At 38.0% G+C, this 20,421-nt stretch overlaps 1 protein-coding gene across 2 annotated transcripts in view; it reads right to left on the reverse strand.

Annotated features, from left to right (window-relative positions):
• The window catches only part of GRM7 (glutamate metabotropic receptor 7), an 853,913-nt gene that overhangs the window by 138,598 nt on the left and 694,894 nt on the right, over positions 1–20,421 (reverse strand). The window lies entirely within an intron of this gene.

The following is a 20,421-nucleotide window of genomic DNA, read 5'->3' on the forward strand; positions in this document are numbered from 1 at the left end:
TAAGCATTCTTTAACTTCCAGGGAAAAACAGCAACTGTGTGGGGGCAATGTGGACATTTTCTTCTCCACTTCCCTGCCCTGAGAGAAGTGGTTGCCTTATGTTTATTTTTTGAGTGTCAGGAATGAATAATACCACATATTTAGAGTGTTCATCAAATGTCCAGTCACCATCTGGTCTAACATCTAGCTGCCTTTGTCAGCTATAATTGAATCGTGTTGAAATATGCCTGACATATGTACATTATGGTTGGAATGTTTAATGCAGAGACTAAGTCTTAGTGGAGAACAATAATGAAGGCATATTTTTTACTGATAAAAGAAACCAAACAATACTGTCTGTACCTTTACTATCTAAGCAAAATCTCATTAATCTGGTGGTCACTGATTCCAAATCCACATTCATTCAGACTATAAAATAGGCAGAATTAAACTTAGAGATGAAAAGTATTTCCTAGGCAAACTGAAAGCATAAATACATTGAAAGATTGTTTCTAAGGTCTTTACATTATATAAATATGTTTTAAAAGACTTAGAAACACCAATTATATATTCATGTTGCTGATAATTATATGTTCGTATTATCTATTCATTAAAGCAGCTCATTAAATTACTCTGAAAAAGTAATTGGTTCAAGTTACTATGCATATTTAAAAGACATGAGACTCTGCTTCCTTAAAGATAAGCAATGGATATTTCATTGAATCTAATTGGTCCTCTCCACAAACTAATTCAAATTCACACAGTTTTACTGAAGTTGTCTTTAAGAATTCTTCCTTAGTGTTCAAATAAATTACTTTCTTCTAAGTCTTCCCAGATATTAACAAATCTGAATGTCTAGTTCCCAAATCTTTAGTAGTCATCCATCCAAAATCCCTGCTAACTTTCATCTTAATTCTGCTATTATGTCTCTTCAGCTGTCTGACTTTCCCCAAGTTTAATATATTGCATTTCCTGCCATAGTTAGAGCTTAGTTTTTCTGTGATCCCCTTGAAATTGGACACTCACTCTAAATCCAGACCTGCTCTGGTTTTAACAGGGGGTTTCAAGCCCCCTCGGCAGCTGCGGCTCCTCTTTGACTTCAGCACGTCTTAGCCCAGGGCTTGTACATGAAATCATATTGTTTAATGGTCTTAAACACTTTATAAATATCATCTTACTCTAATTCCGAAAACAAACTAAGGAAATATTACCAGTTATTTGTATGCCTATTTTATAGATGAAGAAGTAGAGACACAGAGAGGTGAAGTAAACCTAAGTACTAGACCGGTGTTAAAGCCTTTGAAGTCTGGCTCTGGAGCAGGGTCTTCACTGTTAAGCTGCTCCCTAGCAACACTGCTATGCTATGTTATTAACACCATGCACATGGATTTACAGTCCAAGATTTTCAGAAGGGTGTAACGAGGCATCCATCAAAGCCAGATACAGGAATGAGTCTAAGAGAAGTCAAGGGACTTCAAGGTGACAAAACTAGAATTAAAAGTCCAGGATATTGCCTTTAGACTAAAGCTCTTTTTACATATGCTTTACAGAAATTATAAATTTCTTTAAAAATTGTCCATATCCCCCTGGCTGGCGTAGCTCAGTGGATTGAGCACGGGCTGGGAACCAAAGTGTCCCAGGTTCGATTCCCAGCCAGGGTACATTCCTGGGTTGCAGGCCATAACCCCCAGCAACCGCACACTGATGTTTCTCTCTCTCTCTATCTCCCTCCCTTCCCTCTCTAATAAATAAATAAATAAATAAAATCTTTTTAAAAATTGTCCATATCTATTTACTCATCAATTTATTTATGGTTTTTGTATTCTCAAACTGTGAATTAACTTTCAAGTCACACATTTACGTGTATCCTCTCTTTGCGAGACTACCTTCATAGAGCTGTGTTTTTTTATCTTTAACAGGCACATGCAGAGCACCTGGGGATCTTTTAAAATACAGGTTCTGGTTCAGGAGGTTAGGAGTCAGGCCTAAGATTCTGCATTTCTACATGGCTCCCAGATATGCCAACACTTTCACCCTATGGGTCTGGATTTAGGAGCAAGGACATGGCTGTTCTAGTTCTTTGGGTTCCATATTCTACTTCCCGTCATTGGGAGGCTTGGCCTCAGGAATCACAAAGACCCCTTCTGGCTCTAGTAAGTTTATGACAGTTTCACTTGTTTTTCTCTGGCCTCTCCCCCCTAATTCCTTTGTCCTTTTGGCTGCCTTTACAACTTGTCCTGTGGAACTGACTAAACAGAACAATGTGATCTACAGTGACCTGGTGGGCAATGACTGAGTAAGAAGGAGATCCACTTTCCAAAACACAGTCATGGAGGGCTTCTCTGAGGAGGTGACTTTTGTGCTCAGGTCAGGGATATCAGAGGTACTGAAGAAAGAGTTATGCAGTGATCAGGAGGTCATATAGAAGTAAAGTATAATAGTGACTGAGTATCATGTGTTCCAAGAATACAAAGAGAACACTTGGGGTGGAGGACAATACACTGGACGAGCATGGTTTAAAGAGGCAGAGACCAGACCCAGTGGTCCCTGTAGTTTTTAAATTCTAGACTTTCTATGCAGAGTAGTGAGTGCAATGGGAAGCTAATAGCTTTAATTGGGTAACAACATAATCTTTTTTTAAAAATCTTTTTTAAATTGTATTTATCTTTAGAGAGAGGGGAAGGGAGGGAGAAAGAGACGGAGAGAAACATCAATGTGTGAGAGAAACATCAATTGGTTGCCTCTCGCATGCCCCTAGCCAGGGACCTGGCCTACAACCTATGCATGTGCCCTGACCGGAAATTGAACTAGTGACTTTTTGGATTTCTGGCCAGTGCTCAATCCACTGAGCCACATAAGCTAGGGCTAAAAACATAATCATTTAAATTTAAGAAATCACTATTACTCTTTTATGAAGAATACAGGATGGGAGTCAGAATGGAGGTAGACAACCTAGTCCAGAGGCTGTTGTGGTGGCCAGAAAGGATGGAGGTGTGGATTCAGTGGTAGCAGTGGAAACCAGAAGAGCAGTGGGGTTACAGATATATTTTGGAGTAAGAACTTGATCAGAGGCTATTTCCTCTTCCCTAAAGGGTTTTCTGTATCCCCATGTTTCCTTCCTAAATTCCCTGTTTTCTCTTATCACACATTAATCTATATATATCAAAGCTCACTGTTCTCCCTCCCACCCTTCTCTACCAAATTATAGACCACAGTTTTCTATAATGATTATTGGTCACTATTGGAAAGGCACTATTCTAAAAAATTTATGGGGATTAATTCATTTAATCCTCACAATAATCCAAGAAGATATGTACTAATAGCATCTCTACTTAATAGTTGAGGAATATGAGGCAAACTTAATATACATAAAGCTTGAAATATTCATACACATTTGCAGAATTCAATGAAATATGACCCATGAAGAAATAAATGTACAAGACTTTTCTACATATTCTCTATGATTGCTTTGCTCACAAAGGCTATATAAATATTTGAGGGTTGACAGTACTCTTTTAGTGCAGCTATGCCTAGGGAACAAAACACTATTATTACACATTAAATGTATTTTTAATTACATTTGTTTTTTAGTTGCTCAGACCAGGATTGTCCAAGTAAAGTTTCAGCTAACCATATTCTGTGGGTGATAATCTTCTATTCCAATGCATTGTGTGGTGACTATAGGAGGGGAAAAAAAAAACCCCACAAAAGGCTTTTACCTCTAAGAACATGTGGCCCTGGAGATTATCTGGAGGCTATGAAAAACTAATATTTAGAACACTACAGGAACAATGGAATAGGCCAGGTATAATGACCTGAATCATAATAAGAAACAAAATCCCAAGATGCTTCTTGTACCTAATCCATTTTGTCACCTTGCCTATAGCTGACTTGCATTTTCCTGTTGCTTCTTTTTGTTAGGTCAATTACCCACTGAAAACTAAAAATTACCCTCATGTACATAGGGACATCATTTAGTTCTAAGCAGTAATTTCATGGCCATAGCCATGTATTTTAATAGAAATTAGAACATAAATGCCTTATGACATTGCAGAGTTTAAAAATGCAATCTGGTGGTTTCATATCAGGGTAATTGCTTCATTGGACTAGACTGAACCAGTGACAGTGGAGCTGCTGGATCGACTGTAGGTCAACTGGTATTATAGGGGGGTCCAAATTGCTTTGTAAAGCATCTCTATTATTACTAACTCTTTAATCAGTAGACAACGCATGAGTGGCTTTGCACTTTTTTAAAGAAATGATTCCTTGAGGTAACTGCCACCACCAAGGATCAAAATCCTACACTATTTTAGACTTAAAATAGAAGCAACATTTCAGCCCAAGGCAGTTATCCAAGTATTCATCCAAGTGCCTTACATTCAATAAGAAAGATACATAATTGGACTTGCTGAATTACCACCCATCATTTAGAAAAGATAAAACATAAACATTGAGCATAGGCTAGCAATAGTTGAATCTATTTTATTTACTGTATTTTTCGGACTATAAGATGCACCTCCCAATTTGGGAGGAAAAGGCGGGTGCATTTTATAGTCTGAATGTAGCTTACTTGGCTTGCTGTGGGGGTGGGGGGGTGGCAGTGGAGTGGGGTCACAGGTTATTAAATATTTTACCACATGTTTTTTTAAAATTTTCTTCCTGTTTTCCTCCTCTAAAACCTAGGTGAGTCTTATGGTCAGGTACTTCTTATAACCCTAAAAATACATGTAAAACCAAGACAGCCAAAAACCAGTGTTAAAGGACTGAGGATCTACTTGTCATGAATATCCAGCTACAAATGGGACAGCTATATTCCAAACTTAGTTCCTTTCTGGAATTATTTGTTTTAGTTATCCCTGTTTAAAGGAGTGTTTCTCCAGGTGGATTTCCCATATTGGCTGGTTTCACTTTAAATTCACCACTACTCACTGCTAGTGGGCTTCTGCTATTATCAGCCTGTCAGGCTGTATCGCCAGCCCTATGAGTTCCACCTCTCCAGGTGACTGTTTCTCACATTGTCCCCTCTTCTTAACATCTCAGCACCTCTATTCCTGACCTTCATTTGATGACTGCTTTCTGTTTCATAGAAAAGAAGCATCAGAAGGAAATTTCCACCAGCTTCCAACCCCACATTTGCCTACATTTACCACACCTGTGCCCATGTGCTCTGCTTCCCTCCTGACAGACATGGATGAACCGCCCTTCCTCAGTTCAGTCAGCTGCTCCACTGGTGCTCTAGAGCTTGGCTACTCTCCCCTACTCAAGAACCTAGCTCAAGCAATCGCCAGCCTCATCCTGCATCATTAGTTTCTCCCTGTCTGCTAGACCATCCCCATCAACATACACATATGCTATCATTTCTCCCAGCATTCCATTTTATTTACTGGCCCCACTTCCCTTGCCATGCCCCTACTTCTCTGTAGTTTTGGAAATCTAGAATATTTCTAATATACGATAGTGTACTCTGATTTAGGCACTTTTGTTTCTATTTAGTGGCTGATTCTTTGAACTGTGTAAATGAACGTGTTCATTTTTGCTACTTGGAGAAGTCATATCGGACATGTGGGGCAGTAGAAAGTTCAGTGAGATTATGAGTTCTGTGAGCCTGTCAAAATGCTATTGTATGACGGGCAGTCTCCAATTATCCACTCCTCCAGTATTCTCTATGGAACACTAGCTATTAACTTTGGTTAAAAGTTATGATTAACAGTTATACTAAATCCAATAATTTCAAGGAAATAAAACTGTGTATGTGTATATGCTTCTGTGTTTTTCATGGAAGAGAATAGTTTGTCCTCAGGCAGTGGGCAATCAGGGTGCTTTGTTGTTTTGTCTATTTTGTACTCTAAACTTTACATTCTTTATATCCCTTATAGTGTTACATTCTTTACACTTATTGAGGACTCTAAGAAGGGTTTATTTGTAGGTTGCAACAATCAATATTTACCATGCTGGAAATTTAAAGGAAGCCATTTTCACAATGTTTATATAACAAGTCATGTGACGCTAGTAAAGATGAAAATATTGCATACTAAGAATAGCTTAGTAATAGTCTAAAGTTAGTTTTGACCTCATGACCCCCTGAGCTCTGTGCTAAAATAAAGTGTCAGCTTGTTCCAGAACATGAAAGAGCACAAAGACAGAGACAACTTGGAGAGTAAAATACACCTGCCTTGGTTTATAATACCTGAATTTGAAAAGCTATTACTGTGTTAAAATATTATCAAAGGCTTCCTCAATTTTATTGGACTCATTTTCTACATTTACTGGTTAATGCCTTCACCTGCAATATGCAAAAATTAATCCTTTTTTTGTTGCAATCTGTCTAGATAAAAAAGATTTCATTCTGTCAGAAAACTTGCCATGTTTTGTGTTGACTTGATTATGCCCTGATTATTAAGAAAACAAGCAAACTTTCCTCACTTATTAAAAAAAGCTAAATTGTTTTATAATTGTTGGCCTTGTATGCTTATTCTTGTGTTATATTGTTACATCTTAATCAAGAGTGTAAATCTCATCTGATAATTAAGAATTGATTTTTGCTCTCCCCAAATGAGATTCTTAATATAGGAAAGTATAAAAACTTTCAGGATATCTTTTACAGCTAAAATTATCTTGAGAGTTCATAGAGGGCGCATGGCATCACAGAGATGCCATGTTCTTTCAACTTATAAGAAGAGAGGAAGATAAAGTAATTAGGTTCATTTATGTTATCACTTCTAGTTTGCTGGGGAAAGTCAAATGAGAAGAGTTGTTGAGCATTCCCTAGATTAAGTTTGTATAGGATAAATGTTATTAATATCAATATTCAGAAATTATATGCCTTACAGAAAGTTCCTAGAGATCTATCAGTGTTCTCACTGTGCATGTTGCTGTTTCTCAGGGTCATGGTTCTGCTTCCTCTGATGACAGTGGACAACAACAGCATAGTGGAGGTATTGGTCCATGCGGCCCACTGCCTGTTTCTATAAATAAAGATTTATTGGAACACAGAAAGCCCATGTGTTTACATATTGTCTATGGTTGTTTATGCACCACAATGACAGAGTTGGTAGTTGTGATGGAGACCATATACCCTATCAGCCTAAAGATTCACTATTTGACATTCTACAGAAAAAGTTTACTCGTGGGTGGTACGATGTTTTATCCTCCATAATCTCAGTTATTATCTAAAGTATTTACTTGGCCACAACTTCACATCTTTTATTTAAATCTAGTATTTCCTTGCACAATGGATTTAAATTAGGTATACACATCTGCCTTACCTATGGAGTGTTATAAAAATGAGGATATCTGTGTTGACTCCAGACTCAGTTAATCTCACTGCTTGACATTCCCATCATATCCTTGCTCTGGCATTGGTGTTTAATATATATCATGTTTCAGGATTATTGTATGTTACCTGTCAAGGTTTTTCCTCTGTAAAATTATTTCATTTATTTTTTATAAATGATGTGTAGCATCTCCCTCTTTTCTTTGAATGTAGTGTTAATCATTTTTCTTAGAGACATTTGTCTAAAACTTTTTTGGGGTTGGCTTCATTATCTTGTTTTGTATGCTACAGAAACAACCAAATTTCCTTGTGAGTCCCATTATTCCTGACATGAACTCTAATCAGACCTTTCACATTTGAAAATGGCCAGTGATAAATAACCACAGCCATTGTAAGTCTCTGTTTTTCTCTGCCTCTCCTAAAGGCTTTGCAATCAGCTATAGACCCTCTCAGAACCCCAAGGGGGGGCGGAGAACTGTGTCAGCCTTAGATAGCATTACATTTACAACTTTCAGACCATACCAGGACTTCCAGAACTTTTTTAAAGCAAAAAACAAACAGCTACATGAGACTGCTACCCACCAGTCCAAATGGAACAAGTATTGAGTATCTAGGAAGGAAATTCTATTGTTATTTGTTTGCAACATTGTTGATCTCCACCTAATGTCCTATTATTTGAATACAGAGGGAGTCCCTTTTCTTTCTCATTAAGCTATCTGTAACTTATAACAATGTGGTAGGCTCTGCTTTTGTAAACTGAAATTAAACATTTGAAATTACACCACTCACCCTCACAACTCCAATTCAGAACCTTTTATTGAATATCCTTACTTAACATGACTCTATAGTTGTTTGCATAGATTCAATGAGTCTTTCCCTCCTTTTACCAAAATATAATATGAAATATTGATTAAATAACCAAAGCTTTGCCTGGTATATCATATTTGAGTATGACATTCATTTTATCAGGCATGGTAAGCCACTTTTAAAGAGGCTGACTTTCATGTGGGATGTAAAATCGAAAGTAGCAAATGAACAAACAAGGAAAACAAAAACTCATAGACACAGACAACAGTATGGTGGTTATCAGAGAGAAGTGGTGTGAAAGGGTAATCAAGGGAAAAGGGGGGCAAATACATAGTGACAGAAGATGATTTGACTTTGGGTTGTGGGCACACAATGCAATATACAATCATTCATCACAGAAATATACACTTGAAACCTATATAATCTTATTAACCAATGTGACCCCAATAAATTTAATTTAACAAAAGATTTATGGAGCCATCACAAGAAAACTGGCTTGATACCCAGCATAATAGGGTCTCAGCATTACAGTTAGTAAGGAAAGTCACTTTTTGGCAGGGCAAAAGTATTTGAATAATTTGAGAAACTTGAATAGAGTGAAACTTACTCAACTTTGTAGATACTGGAGGGAAATCTGGTAGAGGTTTTGGGCTTAGCCTCTGGCTTCAAGTGACAAATGACAGAGCCTTGAAAAGTCCAATCTGAGATTCCTTATGAAAATTTCGAGCAAAGCCAATGTAAGCTGTCTTAGATAGTAAATTAATACGTGCTGTACCTATGTAAATAACCAAGCCAAGCCTACTGAGACCAATCTTATTCTATAATAAAAAATAATCTCTTTTTTTTTTCTGAGATTACTGTTGGTCAAAAGCAGAGAAGACTATAAGAAAGTCGGAAATAAGCAAAAAGATCACTGATGTTTTCAATGAAAAACTATGTACATTTTAGAACAAGGTCTCCTAGATGATCTGATGTGGCCCTTCAAAGCCTTTGACCTATTTCACACTCTAACTTATAGTTAACCCATTGGAATAAAAAATAATTCTTCTCTACGAACAGATGAATTTTATCCAATAAATCCAGGAATATGAATGCCCACACCATGGCAAAATCTAACTTTGTGTCTACTTACATATTATATTTATTTCAACTTTTCCTTGTTCCATATAAATTTGTGCTTCATTGATTTATCCTTTGAATTGGTTATAAAATCTTCCTGGTGTCCTCATTAACAGTGTTCCAAGTAATATAATAAAATCTTAAATGTGTACATTAACATTTTTTAAATAATTACTTGCAAAGTTTGATTTTTTAAATAGTATCAAATCAACTTGCATCCTACCTCCCTACTTGATTGAAACCTATGAGAAATGCAGTAGTGAGGAGAAAACAAAAATCCTATCATCCTAGAACTTATTGTGCATTCTATAGGAAGGAGAGGAACAATTAATAAAATAAATGCATAAATCATATAGTGCCTTTGAAGGTGATAGTAATACATGATGCATATAAGACTCCACCCCTATAAAATGTGGTTCTGGAAATTAAACTCACTTGCATGATTTTTCTCTGGGAGGTAACAAAACCTAGAAAGATAAGTAACTCTTAGAATTCTAGTGTTATTTATGGCTTATCAGAGGTCTTGACCTCTGTGACATATGAGGTCCATCCATCAGGTATTCACATTATCTATAAAAAATAGAGGCACTTACTGAAGAAGATACAAGAAATATTGTACATAGGATAATGACACCTCAGTCCCCATCAAAGCAGGCACCTTGGGAACTCACACAGTTCTTCCAATCACCATCAACTGCCCATCATAGTTTTCTGAATCTCATGGATGGTCTGAAATCTCTTCCCTTTTAATTTTAGTTTTGGGAAAAGCCAGAAGTCACAGAGTGCCAAATCTGGGCAGCAGAGGGGCTGAGTCACCTGGGTGATTTGATGTTTCACCAAAAAACTCTTCAAGAAACATGGTGCATGAGCAGGTGCATTATCATGATGAAGCTACCAACCACCAGTTGCCCATAGATGTGATCTTTTGAATCGCCTGAAGAGTTTCCATGGAGAACTGTTCAAGCTGAACACAAATTTTCACACAGATTCATTGCTCTACTCAAGTGTGATGGCCACATAGTACATATGCTCATTCAACAGCATCTATCACCCCTACTGACTAGTACGGTGGAGTTCTCATTGTTCATGCATGTACATTACAGTCCACTCTCCTTGGCTGCCAGGTTACAGCAATATCATGCAAACTGTTCTCATTATATTAACAATAGCTGGACTTTTCCCAGACAGATCTTTGTATATAATAAAATAGTAGAAATTCTGGGGTTGGAGGCACTTAGAAAAACAAACAAAAACAATAATTTCCAATAAGAGACATATCATATCAACCAATGAAAACCTTTCTTTCTCTAGGTTGCAAAAGTCCACCTCAAATACATGAATTAGAATTTTGATTTGACACCCTGGCTGGCGTAGCTCAGTGGATTGAGCGTGGGCTGCAAACCAAAGCATTGCAGGTTCGATTCCCAGTCAGGGCACATGCCTGGGTTGCAGGCCACGGCCTCCAGCAACCGTACATTGATGTTTCTCTCTTTCTCTCTCTTTCTCTCTCCCTTCCCTCTCTAAAAATAAATAAATAAAATCTTAAAAAATTTTGATTTGACAGACTGAATTTTATTTTCCATTAAATAAGTAAAGGTTTGACCTTGAACACATGTATGTCCAGGTCTTTGTGAAAGAAACATGAGCTCTGTGGTACCAATGGAAAATAGATAAGTTTGATTGACAGGTGTATATCTGGGTATTAGTATAACAATGAATGGTGATTCTAAGTAGATGGAATTTATTTCTGAAGTGCAGTGTTTTTTTATTAAAGATTTTATTTATTTATTTTTAGAGATGGAAAGGGAGGGAGAAAGAGAGAGAGATAAACATCATTATGTGGTTGCTTCTCATGTGGCCTCCACTGGGGACCTGGCCTGCAACCCAGTCATGTGCCCTGACTGGGAATCAAACCTGCAATGCTTTGGTTTGCAGCCCATGCTCAATACACTGAGCTATGCCAGCCAGGGCCCTGAAGTGCAGTTTACATCACAGATTTGAAGGGAATCTAATGACTGTGATTTTATGTCTGATTTCCTAATACAATGAGTTCACAAGATATCCCTCTTTTGACAATCAGTGCTTTGCTTATTAGAAAAACTTACAACTTTTTAAAATTAATTCATTAATTATTTATTCTTCACCTCCTCACCTGAGGACGTTTTTCATTGCTTTTAGAGAAAGAGGAAGCCCTGGCTGGCATAGCTCAGTGGATTGAGCGCAGGCTGCAAACCAAAGCACCACAGGTTCGATTTCCAGTCAGGGCACATGCCTGGGTTGCAGGCCATGACCCCCAGCAACCACACATTGATGTTTCTCTCTCTCTCTCTCTTTCTCTCTCCATTCCCTCTCTAAAAATAAATAAATAAAATCTTTAAAAAAAGAAAGAGGAAGAGAGAGAGCGAGAGAAAGACAGATAGTCATCGACTGGTTGCCTTTTTGTATGCGCCCTGACCAGGGAATAAACTTGCAACCTGGGTATGTGCCGTGCCCAAGAAATGAACCTGTGACATTTCGGTCTATAGGATGACACTCTCACCAACTGAGCCACACTGGCTAGAGCAGAATAACTCACAATTTTTAAATGCTTAACTTACTAACTCATACCCATATTCCAGCAAGACTCTGGAAATAGAGGAGGTAGCTAGATTTCTCATAGGTGGTAGCAATGGCAGAATACCCTGATTTTCTACCAAAAACATCAAAACATGAAACTTTCAACCTTCAAAGAATTTGACATTGACTATCAGCCTACCTTAGAGAATTCTAATTTATAAAAAAAGTAATTTCTTGTGAAATAGCTTTCTTTATTATGAACAGTAGCAGGCAAATTAACTACAATTGCATCTTCATAAAGATTTCTATTCCAAGAGCTTAAATCTCAGGAAATCAATGGAAAGCTAATTATGCATGAGTAGTCCCTGATGCTGAAAGGAAGCAGGGACACAAGGGACAGTACTAGAGAGACATGAATCATTACTTCTGTGGGATAGTATCTCTCCTGGTAGTAGGCATATGAATCTGTCAGTAATTACAGGGAGAAGCATTCTGACATTCAGTTCTTTCTTTTTCATCTCTTGTGTAGATGATAATCAGAGAGATGGATGCTGAATGAATGTGAAGAATAAAATATGACAAAACAGAAAAGAGCTGTGTTAAATCCTGGTGTTCATTTTGTATCCTTTCTTTCACAGTGTGTAGAGCCAGATTCACAATGTGCCACCTGATTCATGGGGGAAGGAGGTGGTAATTCAGAGGAGTGGAATGTGTCTACATCCTCTGTATGTTCTTGTGTGAAATTCAACTCCCAAGGCATCAAAAGCAGGTCTACTTATAAATATTATCTCCCTACACACTTGCTCTCCCCTTATCTTCTTTTCCAAAGATAAATGTTGAACAAACACAGAGGTGTTTTTTCTGCTGATAGGTGTCCTCTGAGGAGCCTCCCTAAAGACATGTGTGTCCCTGAGCCTGCTGGCTGCCTTCCTAGCATTTCTCCCTTCCTATTTCCCATATGGCTTATTGTTTGTTCATTTTTTAATCTGCCCCACTTGGGCTGTGGAGATGGATACTGATCAGTCTTACCCAATCAGCATGTGGCAGTACTATGGCAGTTACTATTGGTCCATGGGATTGCATGAATTCTAATTTGGCTCGATGAAATTGAAGGAAAGACTTTTTCCTGTGATTACTGGACAGAAACAGAGAAGCACATGGCCCCACCTGCTACTGGCAGTATCTTGTGAGCATGACTGCAGACAGTATAATAGAGACATAGAAAAAATCTGAGTTCTGGATAACAGGGATACACTGACCACACAGTACCTGAAGCCTGGCTGCCTCTGAACTTCAGGAACACACATCTTCTTGCTATTCAAGCCACCAGGACTTGGGTTTATGTTCTTTGTAATCCAAAACATTTTAATTAATGTTTAATGTATCCTTTTGTTTAAGAATTGTACTTCAGCAGCTTATATAAAGTAGCTAGATCCCTAAATGAAGGCTTATCATCTTCAACCTTTTATTTTTTTCATTTATTCACTCAATGAACATTTTTTTAGCACCTTCAGTCAGCCACAAACTTGGATACACAAAGCCAGATACAGCTCCTGCTCTCCCTAACTTATAGCCTAATACAGATGTTCTCAAGTCTTTGGGTACCTGAAGCCTCTCTGGCATTCTGGGGAAACCTATGGACCTATTCAAAGACTGTTGCCTTTAGTGCACAGGATAAGATACATAGCATTACAAAGGAAACCAGATATGTTAACATATATTTAGCAAAATGCTTTTAACAATTGTGGCATTATGTATGTGTGTGCGTATATAAGTATACATATATATGCTTAATAAGATTAAGGTATGGGTGTAAGAGCCAGCATAATATGATTTGAATATGTCTATCATTTTTTAACATGTGCAAAGACCCTGTGGTAGAACAAAACGTGGAAAGTATTAGGGGCTAAGAGACTAAGGGACAAAGAAGGCCAGTGTGACTAGATCACAGGGTAATGACAAAGAAAGATATGAATGAGGTTGCTTTGGTGCAGATGGGGTATTTCTCTCTCTCTCTTTTGCTCTCTTTCACACACACACACACACACACACACACACAAACACAAAAATAACTATAATAAGGAAATAGCACATGAATTAGTTGAAATATCACATGAAATGGCAATGGAATAACTATAGAAAGGAAATTGCAGGTATAGCTTTTGAAATTGATTGATCTATTAATCAATTCAGTTAAATAAGCATTTTCCCTAGCAACACTATAATCTATAGTTGTAATAAAAAAAACCCTTGGTTGAAAGGGTATGGGCAAATTATAAGACATTTTCCCTGTTAACTTAGGAATCACAGGTTTATAATGATGCTAAATCCATTTTATAGATGGGGAAACTGATACAGAGAGAAGAAATGATTGCTGGAGGCCACACAGGTAGATGATGTCAGAGCTAGACCAGAGCCCTGGTCTTTTAATTGCAATCACTATACTCTGCTGCTTTGGAACACCAGTTCAACAGGACGGGCATAACTGGGTCATTTGTATTGCTTACCAAAAGCTTTTATTGACAACTAGGAGCTCTAAGGAGAAATTCAAACAGAATTATCAAAATCTAAACTTGTTCGACTGCCAGCCTCATCTCCCCACCTCAACCCCCGGGATCGAGAATGAGAATTTTATTTGGTGTATCTCTCATCTAGTCTACATTACTCTGTGATAGAGAAAATCCATTTCCCACTAAATTAAAATTGCTTTCTCATCCTAACAAACACTGTACCCCTGGTACACACCAGAATAAAAATAAATTGATTTTTAAGTATCCACTAAAAAAAAACAATAAGAAGCATAAAAATCATGGTGCCATTGTGTGCCTTTAGAACAACTTAGCTATGAAAATGGGTTCCTTCCCTGGAGACAGGAATTGTATCTCTATGATGGCAACATTCCTCGGCAGCTCAGTAGCTTATTAAAAACTTTAGTCTCCTAGATATTTTGAATGAATGATGATAAGTGTCCTTTGTACTTGAATTGTTGCTAAGGTGATAGGACAGTTAATGGAATATACTAGTCTGTCACTAAAGAAAGAGAGGAACTTTTACAGGGTCTCAATAATCCTCTCATCACTGGAAACTCTCCAACCAAGTATGTTAGGGTCTGAAAACTCAGCACTCAGCAGCAGGTAAGTGACAATTTTGTCTAGGGCTACATGGGTTCTGGTTGCCATTAATCCAGGAAGATCCTGTATTAGTTACTCTCTGACGATTCCTCCTCAATAATGAGTCCATAGGGCATGATCAGTCACATAAACACAGCTTTGCTATGAAACACTTTGCATCCCTCCTTTGATACTGAAGCAAGCATAGATGTCCCTGTGTCAGTCTCCGGATATAAGAATACAGACATGCTCCCACATCAATTGTTAATGCAAAAACTGAATACTAGTGTTTTGAGGAACAAGATTTCTCATCACTCACCAAGATACAAGAACAAATGTTTACACAGATGTTCACGATATATCATCAAGCAATGGTTTGAAACTCTCTCAGGATGTACAATAACCAGTGTGAAATAAATGTGTTTGTTTCTTGTTAAAAGAGAACAAAAGGATATTTAAAATTCCAGTGTTTAATTTTGTATGGCAAACATTAATTTTATAATAAAAAATTCAAGAAACATCTCTAAAAATAATGAAAACCCATATATAAAAATACTGCATATGGAAAACATAATTTACATGCTTCACAATAAATGAACTCTGTGCTGCCACTGATGATGGGCCCCTAGGCTGGTCATGTCAAATCTGAGTCTGTTCTCATCTGTAGAAGAAAAGGGCTGGACTAGATTAAATGAATAGTTCATTCCAGTTTACATGTCCTGTCAGCAGGGCTTCTCTTCTAAGAGGCATATATGAAGATTTAAGAAAAAAACATTAAGTCCCTTCATCCTTGCCCTTTGCCCTTTGCCCTCTTCAATGCCATCATTTCATCCAAGCTGTGGTTCTTCTGGAAAGATGAATTCATGTTTCAAGTCATCCCTGCTCCACTTTTAATCTACAAAGTCAAACACTGATTATATTACCACTGATGGAAATGCTTATATTTTATCATGAAGAAACCCTTCAGCCCTGCCATGAAATATCTGTATCTAGCCCACTTTGAAGTATGCTTTGTTAAATCCAGAACTGCCAAGAGGATTTTTGGAAAGTTGAGCAAAGGTCACAACTTTTTTAATTGATTCTACATTGTTCCAAGGATTAAAAAGTCCTTAATGATTTAATTTCATGTGAAAGACAATGTCAAGACCCTTGTATCCAAAGCTCATGATCAGGACCCCTTTTAAAATAATTGATCAAGTTATTTTAAATAGAGATACTTTCCTTTATTATAAGGGTTGGGGAGCACTGGGACCTTACCGAGGAGAGTGCTATATCTGTGGGTGGGGTATGTAAGCTAAATGTGCCTGTGTAATCAAAGGACGAGTTGTCAGTGACAGTGGATGCTGTAGCAGAGATTGTGCTCACCAAATATCGTGGACTCCCCTACATCTCCCAGACACTGTCTCACCCCCTGGCCCCCAGAAGCCATGTATTCTAGAGAGCATAACTAAAGGACAGAGAAGGGCTGCCCAAACTTCATGAAAATTTACTTTGTCACCAGCCACTGGAATATGGGCATTTTTCTCTTACTGTGTCATACCCTAGTCTATACTGACTAATGCCAGTCTTTATACTGACATTCACTCAGGCATTATGTAGTCACTGCTCCTCCCCACTAGGTTCCCCAGTTTTGTGTTCCTTATCTGTAATATGCTAGATAATGATGACTGAAGAAAAGAATCCTGAGATCCAGAAAAGGTTCTGATTGGCATGCAAATTTCAGTGCTTAACAAGGCTCAAACACTTGCATCTATGGTCAAAAGGAATTTGTCCTCTGTCCTTCCAAAGAATGAAGCTTCCTTTCTCACTCTCTCTGTTCAGGGGATTAGGAAGTGGAAAGGGAAAAGAGAGCCTCACGGCTCAGATGTGATAGTCTTGTCTACCCCAGAAATACCCCCTTTCTCTCAACCATGACGTGTTGCTTTCTGTCCTAGACTTCCTCCACTCCTGGTTCCTGCTGGCACTTTATGATGTATTCATTGGAAGTTGCAAGTCCACCTTCTAAGTTCATCCATCATTTCAGGAAATATTATGCTTTTAAATCTCATCCCCTTGGGAATAAAGAAGCAAAAATATTGAGCCACACTGGGGACAAGAGGGATCCTGGACCAGAAGCCTTACTATATATACAATTTACTGGATGGAGACTTCATACCCTCCATATACACAAAGGTCCCAGGAACTGATGTGCTGAAACTAGCATATCCAGTTCTAGTCAAGAAAGATAACTGAACAGTCGACTGGGCTGCAGGGACCGGCAAACTAAGCCCATGGGCCCAATCTGCCATATACTCATAGACTGCTTTTTTGTGACCTACAAGCTAAGAATAGTCTTTATATTTTCAAAAGGTTTTAGAAAAGAGATAAGCAAACAATAACAGAATGTCATTCTAATAATGGCCCCTTCACTCTTGTACTTTTAAAACTTTCCTCTCTTTATAATATCATTGTCTTCATCACACACACATTTAAAGATACCCTTTCATAAGCCTAGAACCTCTCCCATTTGGACCTTTACAGCTCTATGTGGGTTTTGTTTTTTTAATGGATACAGTAAAACCCCTTGACAACCTTTGCTATGCTCATTGGTGCAACTTTATCTCCTCCCATTCTCTCTTGCATCTACTTTAATCAAACTTCCAACTCTGGTACTCCCCCAAACCACTCTCCAAGGTCTGCAATGGTGACCCCATCACCCAATCCAAAGGCCAAGTCTCGATTTCCATCTTATGAAACTTTCCAGCAGCATTGGACCTTTCCATTCTTCTCCCAACCCATTTCTCTCCCTTGATCTCCCTTGATCTCTGGGAGATATTCTCTCCTGGTTCTCCTCCAGTCTATCGGGATGCTCTTGTGAAGCTTCTCTGCTACCTGCTCCACTTCCTCCTCCTCTTCCTTAGTTCTAAATAGTGGAATATCCTTGGGATCATTCCTCTGACTTTTTTGGAGTACAGTCATACATAAATTATTTCACTGAGTTTCAAGATTTAATATATCAGTGGTAACCTGATAACTCCCAGTATTTCTCCTGAATTCCAGAGCTACATATGCAACCTTTAGCTGATACCTTCACCATCTTCCACAGGCATCTCAAAGTTAGTATGTCAAAAATAGTCTCTTCCCCCACCAAGCTTTCCTCTCTCCTAGAGTCCTCCATTTTAGCAAATGGCATTGCCATTCTTCCAGGTGTTAACTCCAACAACCATAGAGATACCTGGATTTCTCTCTTTTGCTCATATCCTATATAAAGTAAATTGCCAAATTGTGTCTCATCCATCTTCTCATCTTCCTAGACAAACCACTTTTAGATGCCTCCACCAGAATTCCCCTAGCCCAGGCTCCCATTATCTCCTGCCTAGATTACAGTAATTTCTCTTATGAGGATCAACCCTAACTCACCTGTTTCCACTTTTACCCCTAGAGTCTGTTTTCCTCACAACAGCCAGGTTGTCTTTGTAAAATGTAAGTCAGATTATATCATTCCTATGCTCAAAACCTTCCAATGACTTCCCATAAAACTCAGAATAAAACTGAAATTCCTCACTATGGCCCACACTGTTAAATGATCTAGTTCCTGCCCCTCTTGAACCTCTTCCTTCAGTTCCACAGCAGATACACAGATCTCTGCACTCTCACCAGTCATGAGCCAGTCTCAGCTCCTGTCCTTGGGTTTGCTGTCCCGCTGTGTGGGGCTCTTCACACCCTCACCTACAAATAAATGTATTAATAGCTTTTTAACCCTATTTTGTCCTCTGCTCAAATGTCACCCTCTACAGAGGCCTTCCCTGACCACCCTCTCTCTTTCCATCCCATCATATAACAACATTTAAATAATTGACATTTTATTATATGCTCACTTCTTTTTGACTGATGAACATGTTCTAAAACTGGATCCTAGTGAGGTTTTCACTTCTTTATAAATAACTTGCTGACATAGAATTGTATATTTACAATTCGAGACTATTATGATATGTCAATTATTTATCTCAATCAACCTGTTCAAAAATAAACACTGATATTATTAAATATTGCATGTATTTTATTAAAACAAATGTAAAAAAGACTACTGAAAAAGCCTAGATCCTACAGTCAAGGCTTGCATGATTTAGGCTTTTGATAATTATGTGGTCATTTTGTTGTATTTCCTGTATCTTGAGACAGACCATTTATGTTATTGTTTTCAAGTGAAGAGATTCACTTGATAAGTGAATTATATGTTCAGCAAAATTTAAATTTAGACAACTTAAAAAAAGTACCATGAGAACAGAAAATTTGATTCTTTAACTCTCTTATCCCATAAAGTAGATGCTCAAGAAATTTAACAACAACAAAAAGGAACAAAAGAAGGAAGAAGGAGAAGAAGGTGAGAGGAAAGTATCTGGTACCTCAGTGTGAATCAGATTCTTCTCATCCCAAATTCATCTTAAATATCACCTACTCATTGAAGTCTTTCATGGCTACCAAATCTGAAGTAGATTTCATGCTTCCTCTAGCCATTCTATTCCCATCACCTGTTTTAGTTTCTTCAGGACACATATGACTATCTAAAATTATCTGTTGATTGTTTTCTCTCACTGGAATGTAAGTTTCATGAAAACATTAACTGTGTCAATTTTGCTCACTGTCCCCAAGGCCTACCAGGGGTGCCCAAAACCTGTGGCCAGTGGGCCGCATGCAACTCAAGTTGGCTGTGAATGAGGCTCAACACAAAATTGTAAATTTACTTCAAACATTATAGGATTTTTTTATGATTATATGTAACAATATATTTATTATGTGGCCCAAGACAACTCTTCTTCCAGTGTGGCACAGAGGCACCAAAAGGTTGGACACCACCAGACACAGTGCCAGCCACAAAGATTCTATTCCTAAATATACATTAAATGAATAATCAATGACTCAATAACAATTGACTAGATCATTTCTTTGCAGTGGAAGGCACCAGAATACATAAGATGAGAAAACATAGACCACATCAGACATGCACACACACACACATAAAGGAAGGCCAGGAAATAGAGGACAACTTTACCACACCCCTTCCACAATGATGTTGAGCTGACACTTTTAACCCCTTGATAGGTCAAGCAATTCACTATCTGCTGATTTCTCCTAAACCATATATCTCATTTTCTCATGGTTTGAGGGCTTAAGCATTGAGGAGAGCCTGCAGATGTTTTAACAGAGGCCCAGATGGTGTTCAGAGATGCATCTGAAATCTCAAATCAGATTTGGCTGCAGTTCACCTCTGCTACCTGCTTTAAACTGGAATGCTTCTGATAGGTTTCCAAAATGAATACTGCCAGTAGCTGATCTGGGAGACAGGTTTAGAAGTTTTACCTTTTTTGAAACAGCTAGCTTAACCACTCAATTTTTATAAGAAAGTTGTTGATAAGTATAGGAACTCATTCAAAAGACAAGACAAGGTTAATTGCTATAACCCCTAGGGTATTAGTTAACTGAAAAGATTATGTCTTGGTCATCTCTATTCCCATTGCCTAGCAAAGTGGCAGCCTACAGGGTAAAGTTGTGTAGGCTATGCACTATACAACTCTATGAAGTGGCATTCTAATCCCA

This window comes from Phyllostomus discolor, chromosome 7 (genome assembly GCF_004126475.2).
Source record: "Phyllostomus discolor isolate MPI-MPIP mPhyDis1 chromosome 7, mPhyDis1.pri.v3, whole genome shotgun sequence".
NCBI classification, from domain to species: Eukaryota; Metazoa; Chordata; class Mammalia; order Chiroptera; family Phyllostomidae; genus Phyllostomus; species Phyllostomus discolor.